The 9,480-nt window shown below is 45.6% G+C and overlaps 1 protein-coding gene and 1 long non-coding RNA gene across 2 annotated transcripts in view; one reads left to right on the top strand and one right to left on the bottom strand.

The window, feature by feature from the left end:
* On the bottom strand, nt 1-8,802 carry LOC112967930. The gene is made up of 3 exons (XR_003254176.1): nt 8,677-8,802; nt 2,848-2,945; nt 1-348 (listed from the first exon to the last, which is right to left on the bottom strand). It is a non-coding gene; the product is annotated as an uncharacterized LOC112967930 (long non-coding RNA).
* PDCD4 (programmed cell death 4) overlaps nt 6,808-9,480 on the top strand; it is a 19,757-nt gene continuing 17,084 nt past the window's right edge. The window contains exon 1 of the mRNA XM_026069647.1: nt 6,808-6,900. The gene's annotated coding sequence lies outside the window, so the exon portion shown is untranslated. The remainder of the gene's footprint in view (nt 6,901-9,480) is intronic.

Below are 9,480 nucleotides of genomic sequence, written 5' to 3'. Positions count from 1 at the left end.
TATTCCTTAAGCTAAGACCATAAGTGTTAGCAGGACAACCTTGGGTTGGGAGGCAGCTTTCCTATCTCGATTTCTTCCCAGAGCCTCAGAAACCAAGGTTCCCAATTATAAGCTGTCTTCCCCTTACTCCTGAGACTTGTTTGAGGACATGTATATTAGTTCCACCTTCTTCAAACACAGTCTTTGTGTCTTCAGAGGGCACAGGAAGCCTGCTTTGTTTGTGGGTTTCTTCTTTGGCTTGGCTGTGTTTGCACTGCAGCTAGTTTATCTTAGGCAGATAGCAACGTGTTCTTGGCAGCAAACTTTCACCTTGAGCTCGGGGGCRTTGCCATGCAATGTTTTGCACACCTGTGATGGGAAGTTAGAAAAAATTTGCCTGTTTGTATCACTGTTGAGATGTTAAAACTGGTTTCCCAACAGTGCTACTGGTGAGTGCTTAACAGACCTCCTGACTCTCAAGACCCGGGCATGTTGGAAGGCAGCATGCGTGCGTGTGTGTGTGTGCATGTGCGTGCCTGAGCAAAACTTGCACTGCCTTGCATGCATTTTATCATTAAGCAGCTGGCAATCTGACATACTTCACCAGCATTACAATCCTTACAATTACAATAATAAATTTTTTGGTGTGTRCCCAGGTTGAGTTTCTAACCTCTTTACCTGCCCTGTTCACTCTTCCTTCCCCTCCCACTGTACCTGTAGATACCAACTGCAGCAGCAAGCTTGCTGATCCAGACAGTGGGTGCATTGAGATGTATAAGGGGCTGGCACCTGTGTTCCCAGATGTGCCCTTGCCAGAAAGTGCAAGGTCTCTGGAAACAAGGCAGACCCCAAACAAGCATTAATATTAATGCTATGTGAGTTGTCATAGGCTGCTAAAACAATCTTTTCCCACAGCTTTTCTCATGTCAGCATTTCTAGAGCTCCAACGCACTGCAGCTGCTATTGTTATGGAAGACTTCGGGAATGGCTGCAGAGCTCAAAGGCATCCTGGCAACCCCCAGGACCGAAAAGACAGGAGTCAGCCCAAGCCCTGCTCCCGTTCCCAAGTTTGCCAGCTATTTCTTTTCCAACTTWTTGTTGCTGTTGTTGTTAGGCAGTAAACTTTGGGATCTTTTTATTCATCTCCCAGTGTTTCAGCATTTAGGTTGCACTAGTTTCAYGTTTTCAAATCTTTCATCCACCACCTTGAGGGCTAGCAACATACTTTGTTTATAAATGAAAGCTACAATTCCCATGTTCCAAGGATCTGGGATTTTAGGATATATTTCCCAAAGCACAAAAGTCCTGATAAAATCACGAATGTTGCCAGCAGTGCACAGAGTATCCTCTGTTTTGGAAGAGGAGGCTTTGGACTGCAGTCAGCTGCAGGCATCAGCTCTAGCTACTGTTGTTTTAGTGAGTCAAATAAAAATAACATCGTGGTTAAACACAGGCTCTCCAGGCCTAACTAAAGATGACAACCTCATCTTTTTCTAGCTGCAGTGCTACACAAAAGAGCTCCCTTTGTAATCCTCCAGATTAATTTTCACATTCAAGTTTTTTGCCCCCACAAGGACCCTGCACCCCTGGGAATGCACTTTTKGGAGTGTAAAGCCCTCCCTGACACGCAGAGCTGACTGGTTCCAGCCAGGCACTTCCTGCGATGTGTGTCTGCCTGTTTCCAACGGGGAGCATTTCAGCCTAAGAGATCTTCACTTTTTCTCTCTCTTTTCTCTTAACTGTTGCTTTAATTGCAGCTTCATGGTGCCTTTCACGTAGCCCCCCTCAGCTTGCATCAGATTTCTATTGTCTGTGTTGTAAACACAGCTGTTTAAAACCCTTCCCCCAAATGCCCCTGCAGYCCAGAAAGCGCCTATCTGCAAGGACCAGGTGCCGTTCAGTTTGCAGCTTCTTGTCAGGTCACAGGCTCAGGTCTCCATGGACCAGGATGAGGTCAAAACGGAGGCAAACTCAGGAAAATCCTCCACTTCAGCAGAGCTGACTGCATGCTTGTGACTTTGCAGTGCTCCAGCCTCCCTGAGACTGAAGGGCAATGCAGAGCGGAGCAAATGATTAGCATTATTAAAAATGCTTTGCAATTATGCAGCGTCTTTTCATCTAAAGATTTCAAAGCTTCGTAGCACTCACACAAAGTTAGTTATTATCCCGGGTGTTTAGCAGAGTCAGGAAATGAAGGAAAGCAGCTAAGTGACTTGCCTTAGGTCAWGCGTCAGAGGTGGGAACTCTGCTGACTCTTCGGCTCATGCCCTAGCGCAAGTCCACACCTCTGCTTTTGCTGTGCCAAGCCATCTCCTTGGGGAGCGCAGAGGAAGCGGCCGCCCTGCTCGGAGGGTCAGTTCAGCCTGGGCAACGCTCAGSAGGCACCTGGTACTGCTGCCCGGGAGCTGCCCTGCGGCTCAGAGCAGCACCAGCGGTTCCCAAGCCCGTCTCCCCCCAAGGAGCCCCACACAGGCAGCGGAGGYGTCCCTGCAGGCTTTGTCATGCCTGAGGTTTTAATGCGCCTTGGCGGATGGCGCTGCGTGGCCAGTGGCCGCTGCTCGTAGGGCAGACCCCTGAGGGCAGCCCCGGTGCGGTCGGTCTGCTGCGGGTGCATTTAGCACAGCCTTGCAGCCGCCAGGCCGAACACCGCTGCTTCAGCCCCCGGTTTCCAGCRTGCTCCCTGCAGCCCGCCGGCCCTATGCACATGGGGAGGCTACAAAGACCTTCCTTTACAGGAGACATTTCCAGAAAGCCACTTCAACGTTCGTACCCCAGAACCAGCTATACAGGGAAGGACCAGGAGTGGTTTTGCCTGTATCACTGCAGCCAGACAGCAGAATATGCAGGAATAGCCAGGCTGCTACTCACCTGCTAGCCACGTCCCAAAAACAGTGAGGGTGCAGCAACGCAGACTCCAGTCCAGGTGGTCCAAGCCTTCCGAGGCACCTAGGGATACACGCGGACACCTGCAAGGAGATCAGAAATACACTTCTAAAATGTTATGCTCTTTGGCTGGCCCAGCCGGCTGTGCTGAGATGGATGCGCAAGGTGCCAAATCTACGTGACTTGCAGCAATAGAGCTGAGAAATCGAAGCCCTTCTACGCTGTCACGTCTCTAACTTCCAGTTGAGTTTGGGGACTTTGAGGCATTGTGTCAGCATGGAGGAAGGCAAGAAGGAGGGATTGAAGAGGAAAAGACATAAGAGAGTGAGAGAGCCGAGCAGAAGAGAAAGAGGGTGAAGAGAGATGTGTAGACAAAAATGATACGTAAAATGTTCACAAAAATGTGAATAACCACAAAAGGTGACCTGCGCAGTTATATTTTTACAGTAATAATTTGTTTCTAAAAAGAGCAACTAATTACATCTGCTCTTTCATTCTGTTTTGCCTATTTTTACCCTAGAAGTACCGGGAAAGTCCACTTTTGTCTTCTCAATTTTTTTTCTGGAAAACTCAAGATCCTTTTGTTTTTCTAAAGATAAACCCTTCTTAAAACATTATAGCCCTGTGATCGAGGCAGGTGTGACTGACACAGCTTCAGACTTCCAAGGGGCACATTTAAATAAATAACAGGAACTAATCAATATAGTCAGCTTTCCTTAAGAGCTAGGGGATTTATACATAGAAGAGGCTGTCTAAATTTTATTGGGATAAAACTCCAGGACTGGCAATAAACTGCCAGTTAATTAAGCCTAAGTTCCCTCTGGATAAAACACAAGCAAGGGGAAAATCTTGAAGGAAGAGGCTGCAGTTGAATCAATCGCAACCTCAGAAATGATATTGCGAATAAAAAGTGATTAAAAGGAGCAGTTTTAAAAAAGCAAAATGATCGATCGTTTAAAAAAGCTATGTTTCATAAGTCAGGCAGATTTCAGTCTTCTAAATGATATTAATACGAATGGGAAAATACTTTTCCTGGATGAATATAGCTGAAGAAAACAGGGAAAGAAAAAGAGAGGTTACTATACAGTAAGGATGGAATAGAGGCTAGTGTTAAATTYGGTATGTGCAAAATCCAAATTCCTGCTTTGCCTTAACTTTCACTGAGGGTGAGGATGTTAATCACAAGGCTGAAGATGAGAGGGATAAGGGGATGGGGATATGGAAACGAGCACAACCAGGATAGAAGCAAATCTCAGGGAGGCTTCCTGCACTGCAGGCAGAGGAACGGGATAATCCGCATGCCAGAGCTCTGGAAGAACTAGCCCTAATGCCTTTACCAGATCCCTCCGTTCAGGGACAGAATAGCAAGCATGGGCCTTACACGTAAGAAGCGAGAAGGAACTGATCTGGACAAGAACAGGCATGAAAGTTTCAACTTATTAGTATATGGAAGGCTTCACAACAAATTGTGAAGGAAAGGATGGTTACAGAGAGAGAGGTAAATGGCATGAGATTAAATGGGTTTATCAAATCCATTTATCTTCTTGGATAAGGTAAGTGATTTGCTTAGTGAAGGAAATGGGGTGGATCTCACCTATCTGGACTTTAGTTACACATTTCATGTGGTGCCATGTGAAAGTTCTTAGGTAAGGGAGAAGTGATTTAGCACAAGGGTTAAATTCAGTGAAGACTTGCTGTGAGAGCAGTGCAGGAAAGACTATTAGGTTAGAGGGAAGTTATTGGGTGAGTGTTGAAAGATCACTCTTGGAGATATAGCATAGTGTTTTTGTAAATGAGCTTGGCAGAAATGTTAGTGGAGAACTGGTGAAATTGCTGATGACAGAAAATATGAGGCATCATCAGGACAAAGCAGTCCTGAGATGCTATACGGAAAAAAACAGCCAACCACAAGAGAGAAATCAGCAGAGAGGCACAAAATGGAAGGTCAAAGGCACAAATGATCAAACCCTTTGACAGACGCTGGTTGGCAGCTCACTGCGTTGCCAACAGGATGGAAACAAGAAAAAAGCTAAACGCAGTCCTAGCAGGCGACAGGAAGGGTCTGCAGTGATGGCTGGGGGATGGAAGGAGAGGCTACCTTGTGGGATTTTGCAAAGTGAACACTGAGAGCAACAGGATTTCTGTAAATACATCATGGAAGGATCTCCCAGGAAGGGAGAGGGAAGAGCTAATGATGCTAAAGGCCAGTGCTGGTACAGAATAAAGGGTCGAAAAGGGGTATCAGACATTTTGACTGGACGATTGTTACTAACTGTTTGACTATCTGGTTCAGGAACAAGCCTCCCAATTGTACTCATGTCTGCAAAATACTAAATCACTTTGAGGACAGAACTTGGTAAGTTTATAAAAAGGATTATATCACATGGTGCCTGTGATAGGAGACCCAGTGGCCCAGAAGTTCCTGCCAGTCCTATGCACATAGGTAAATATTTTGTAACCCTCCGTGAATATAGAGGTGTGCTTGTACACACACAGAAAAGCAGGCACATGATTTATTAATTACATATATATCACAGGACCTCAGCTTGTCAAACAGTAATTACAAGGCAATAACACACCTTGTTATAATAAATGACTCCCTAAGATTTTCTCCCACAGTAAACCAGGTAAAAAGGACAATTATTCTGAGGTTAAGACAGTATTACGTGTATCTGATTATTAGCTTTTAAATGAACTCACTGTCTGGAATTCTATACAGCCAAATGAAGCACTCCATTTTCCTGCACATTGGACAAGTTCAGCCCTTTCCAGAAAATGTCTTTTCGAATGCATGACTGCCTTTTGTTAAGGCAAGAATGAACACATGACAACTGTAACGCAATGGAGACATGCCTGTATCAGTTTTACAAAGCAAACCCAATTCTAAACTTTCTGCCAGGAAGGTGTACTCCGAAATATGAAGAGGGAAGGGGTTTTGTGCACTCTCAGTAGCAAGTCTGGAAAAGACAAGCAAGAGACAGACATAGCGACAAGCAAGCTGTGGTCTGGGAAAGGTTTTTGTCCAAAGCCATCTCAGTGAGTGGCACTTCGGTTCTCCCACTCAGGCAAACCTGAGCCTTCCATCGCATGGAGATGCCCACCCTCGGCAGGCGCCGCACGCGCAGGTCTGCAGTGCAGCCCAGTCCGAAGTCTGTGGAGGGAACTGCGGGAAGATGTTCAAAAGCAACTCAAATTACTGAGCACTAAAAAAGCAAAGGCAGATTTTAGTATCCTTTCAACCTGGAGCTGACGCTGATTGATGGGATTGCTGTGCTTGCAGTTCATTTTATGAATGCACCTTGAAGCCAGTGCAGAAGATGCAAAATAGAAGTACTTTGAAGGAAAAGAAACCAGAAGGCCAAGAGACAGGCAACTGAACAGAGCAGATTGATTTAACAGATATGATACGTTTTTTTGCTGTCTGCATTATGTGTGGAAGTGTATACTCTAAGTGACATAGTAACAGACTAGATGGTAATCAAACAGAACTGCTGAGATGTCAGGATCACAGATGCTGCCTTTTGAAAATATCTAAAACAGAAAGTAAAATGTTGAAAAATCCACCGTGGGGAGTACAATGAAAATGCTCTATGACATTTCTAACCATTTCTTTCTGCTTTTTACTGGTCTCTCTGGTGCTGGAGGTCTGATGACCTAAGCGAGTAACAACAGCTACAGTTCAAATAAACCTTGATGAAAAGCAAAGGCTGGTAGCGAACTGGCCAGGGCAGCCCGGAGCCACACGGTGTCTATTGTGCACTAGACACTGGACGGGGGGAAGGGCTGCTCCACGCGTTTTGGGGAACTTCAGCCAATGGATTCCTCCCCTGGGTGTTACGGGAGGGCTTGGCCAGCATGTGAGAAAGGGAGGGGAGAGTTTGAAAACAACCCAGCAGGCTCTACGGAAGGAAGAAGGCTAGAAAGTGACCCGCTTGCCTCTGCTCGAGCACTTTGCTCCAGGAGCTCAGCGGCGTTAGGGGTGGGAGCGCAGRAGGAGCCCGCTGGCGTGGGTCAGCGCGGTGGAGGTCCTGGGCGCAGGTAACCCCCGAGCCGCAGGTGTCGGGGAGCTGGTGGAGAGCAGCGCGGCTCACGCAGGGCGCGCTGAACTGCGAATCGGCTAGAAGCTGTCGGAAGAGGGTTTTTTTTCTAAGAATAACTGAACTTGGTCTGAATGATAAATGGGAGGGGAGGAGGGAAATTCTGCTGTTCTGTTTTTATGGGGAATTTGGCAGTATGCTTGCTATTAAGATAGCTGGAGGAGGGAGGGAGAGAGACAGGGAGGGAGGGAGCAGCTCTGTACAGCTCAGGGATTGATGTGTGATTTGGCTGTGTCCTTTAAACGTTACAGGTCATTTTGAGGCTAGAAAGGCAGAAAGAAGTGGTATCTTTTATTAGATTGGCTGATAGAGTGGGAAAATACAAATGAGCTTTCGTGCACATCAGCCCTTTTTCAGGTCACAGTGTTTTAGAAATCAGAAAGCACATACAGTCAAAGCTAAATGAGATTTTTAGTGGTTGATACCCAAGCCGCTAAGAGGCATTTAGCAGAAGAAAGAAAAAAAACGCAACTTTTTCTTGTCTGGAGGTGCACTGGATGGCTCAGGGAGTTTCATCTTTTTTTGATTAATGACCCCACTTTTGGGCCTCTTGGAAGTGGTCCCGTCCTCAATTTTACCAGAAAATCCTCCAGCAATTTTACGCAGTGCTTTAAAATATTTAGTAACAATTGGCATGATGCACGGATGTGGTACTTTGTTGTGTATTCTCTTGTGCAGATTCTTTTTACTGTTTCAGTCTGGTATCTCTGCCATCTCTCCCCTCCTCACTGCAAAATCCCTTTAAGCCTTATCTTCTTTCTTACAGGGGGAAAGTTAATTCCATTATATTTGTTAATAGCCAGAATTTACTTTTCAAATTTCAGTAATGTCACTGTGGTGTTTTGCCTTGCACATGCTAATCAGTGGAGGTGCAAAGAGCAAACTGGAAATTATTTTTTGATTGATGGGAAAGCAACATCTTTGGAGGGTGCCTCTAGGTTGCATGTGAAAATAGTCTTGTATGAACATGCTGAACTTCCCCGACTAGAAAATGTCTGGAACTTAGTGTCTTCATGAACAAGAAAGATTTTCCATTATTTGTCTGATGGGGGAAGTGTTTTTTTCATCACTAAAATATAGCAGTCAAAGAGGATGGCTGAGTAAAAATATTGTGCTGCACAGTCTTTTTAGTAGAATATCATTTGTTGTTTTAATTCTTAAACCTGCTTATGATGATTCATGCAAAGCCAGGCCAATAAATGAGTTTAGAGGCTCTAATACAAGGAAAGTTTGGCTCTTAATTCAGTCAAATCTACACTGATTCAGAGTAGAATTACAGTGGAGTAATATGTAAAGATACTATAAAAGTCAAGTCATAATGAATCAACTGAGGGGGATTCTCTTGCTGGTAGCTGAAAAATCCTGCAATGCARAAGCACTAAAGCAGAATTGAGGTATGTTTTATTCCCTCATAGCACTGAACTGCTATTGCTTAGGCTCTCAGAAGTGAGAAATTAGAGGGAAAACAAGGGATTAGCTGAGGTTTTAGGAGACACTGTGAATGGGGGCAAAATATTTGACAATGAAATGGGACCATCATTTCTAATTAGGTCTCCTTAGGCAGTGTACATAGAATAAACAGGGTAAGTGTAAAGTAATATAAAGTAGAAAATTTGGAGGGCTTTGGATGGACACACATGGTTCAGCTACCAACCCTAAATGTGTGCTGTGTTAAAGAATTTTAGCAATAGAGAAGACTGGCTGCAGCATCTTTTACCTGTCAGCTTCCCTGAAATGAATGAGTCCTATCTGCCGACTTTGAGGCAGTTGTGGTGTCCTCCTGCCAGAATCCCTAAACTGCTGTCCTGTAACACCGAATACAGCAGACAGGGAGCAGGTACGTGGGTCCTGCATGAAGAGGGAACAAAAAAGATCTGAAACCCTGGTGTTAGTCTAGAATAATATAAAGAAGAAGTTTTATATATATATAATATATATTTTGCCTACAAAAATGTAATGGTTTCTAAGTAAAGGAGTAGGACACAGTGCTGAATGGCAGTCAGGAAGAGCTGTCAAAGGCCCCACAGCTATCTTGGTCGTTAGTTTTTGCGCAGGACTCCGTCCTCCTTGGTGAGCTTTTGTAGCTCAACCTGCAAAACACCCGTTCATCCCTTCCCGTTTGCTCAGGGAGCAGCTGCTCTCCCACATTCCAGGTTTTGCCATTTCAGATCTAATCTAAAACCTGTTAAAGGCATTGCTAATTGACACTAATGAGCCCCTGAAATGTTAGCAGTCAGGAGATAACGATAAGTGCAGCTTTACCGGTGGGTTGGGGCAGTTAATGGTGTGTTAGATGGGAAAACGTAACTAGCTGGCCTGTGACATGTGCGTTACCCCCCAGGGCACCGCCCCACCCCTGCGCAGGGGATATATATAGCTTTATTCCAGCGTTATTCCAGGTTTGCCTGCGTCCYAGGGCTGCGCACGGGGGGCAGCACGGCCTCCGCGGCTCCCCTGCCCGAGCAGGTACTTCCCTAACCCCCTTCCCCGCCGCCTGCGCCTCCGCGGGCGGGACGAGGCT

Source organism: Apteryx rowi, unplaced genomic scaffold (genome assembly GCF_003343035.1).
Source record: "Apteryx rowi isolate R43461 unplaced genomic scaffold, aptRow1 scaffold_3, whole genome shotgun sequence".
Lineage (NCBI taxonomy): Eukaryota > Metazoa > Chordata > Aves > Apterygiformes > Apterygidae > Apteryx > Apteryx rowi.
The sequence above is the reverse complement of the archived record's forward strand: the minus strand, read 5'-3'. Positions and strand labels throughout refer to the sequence as shown.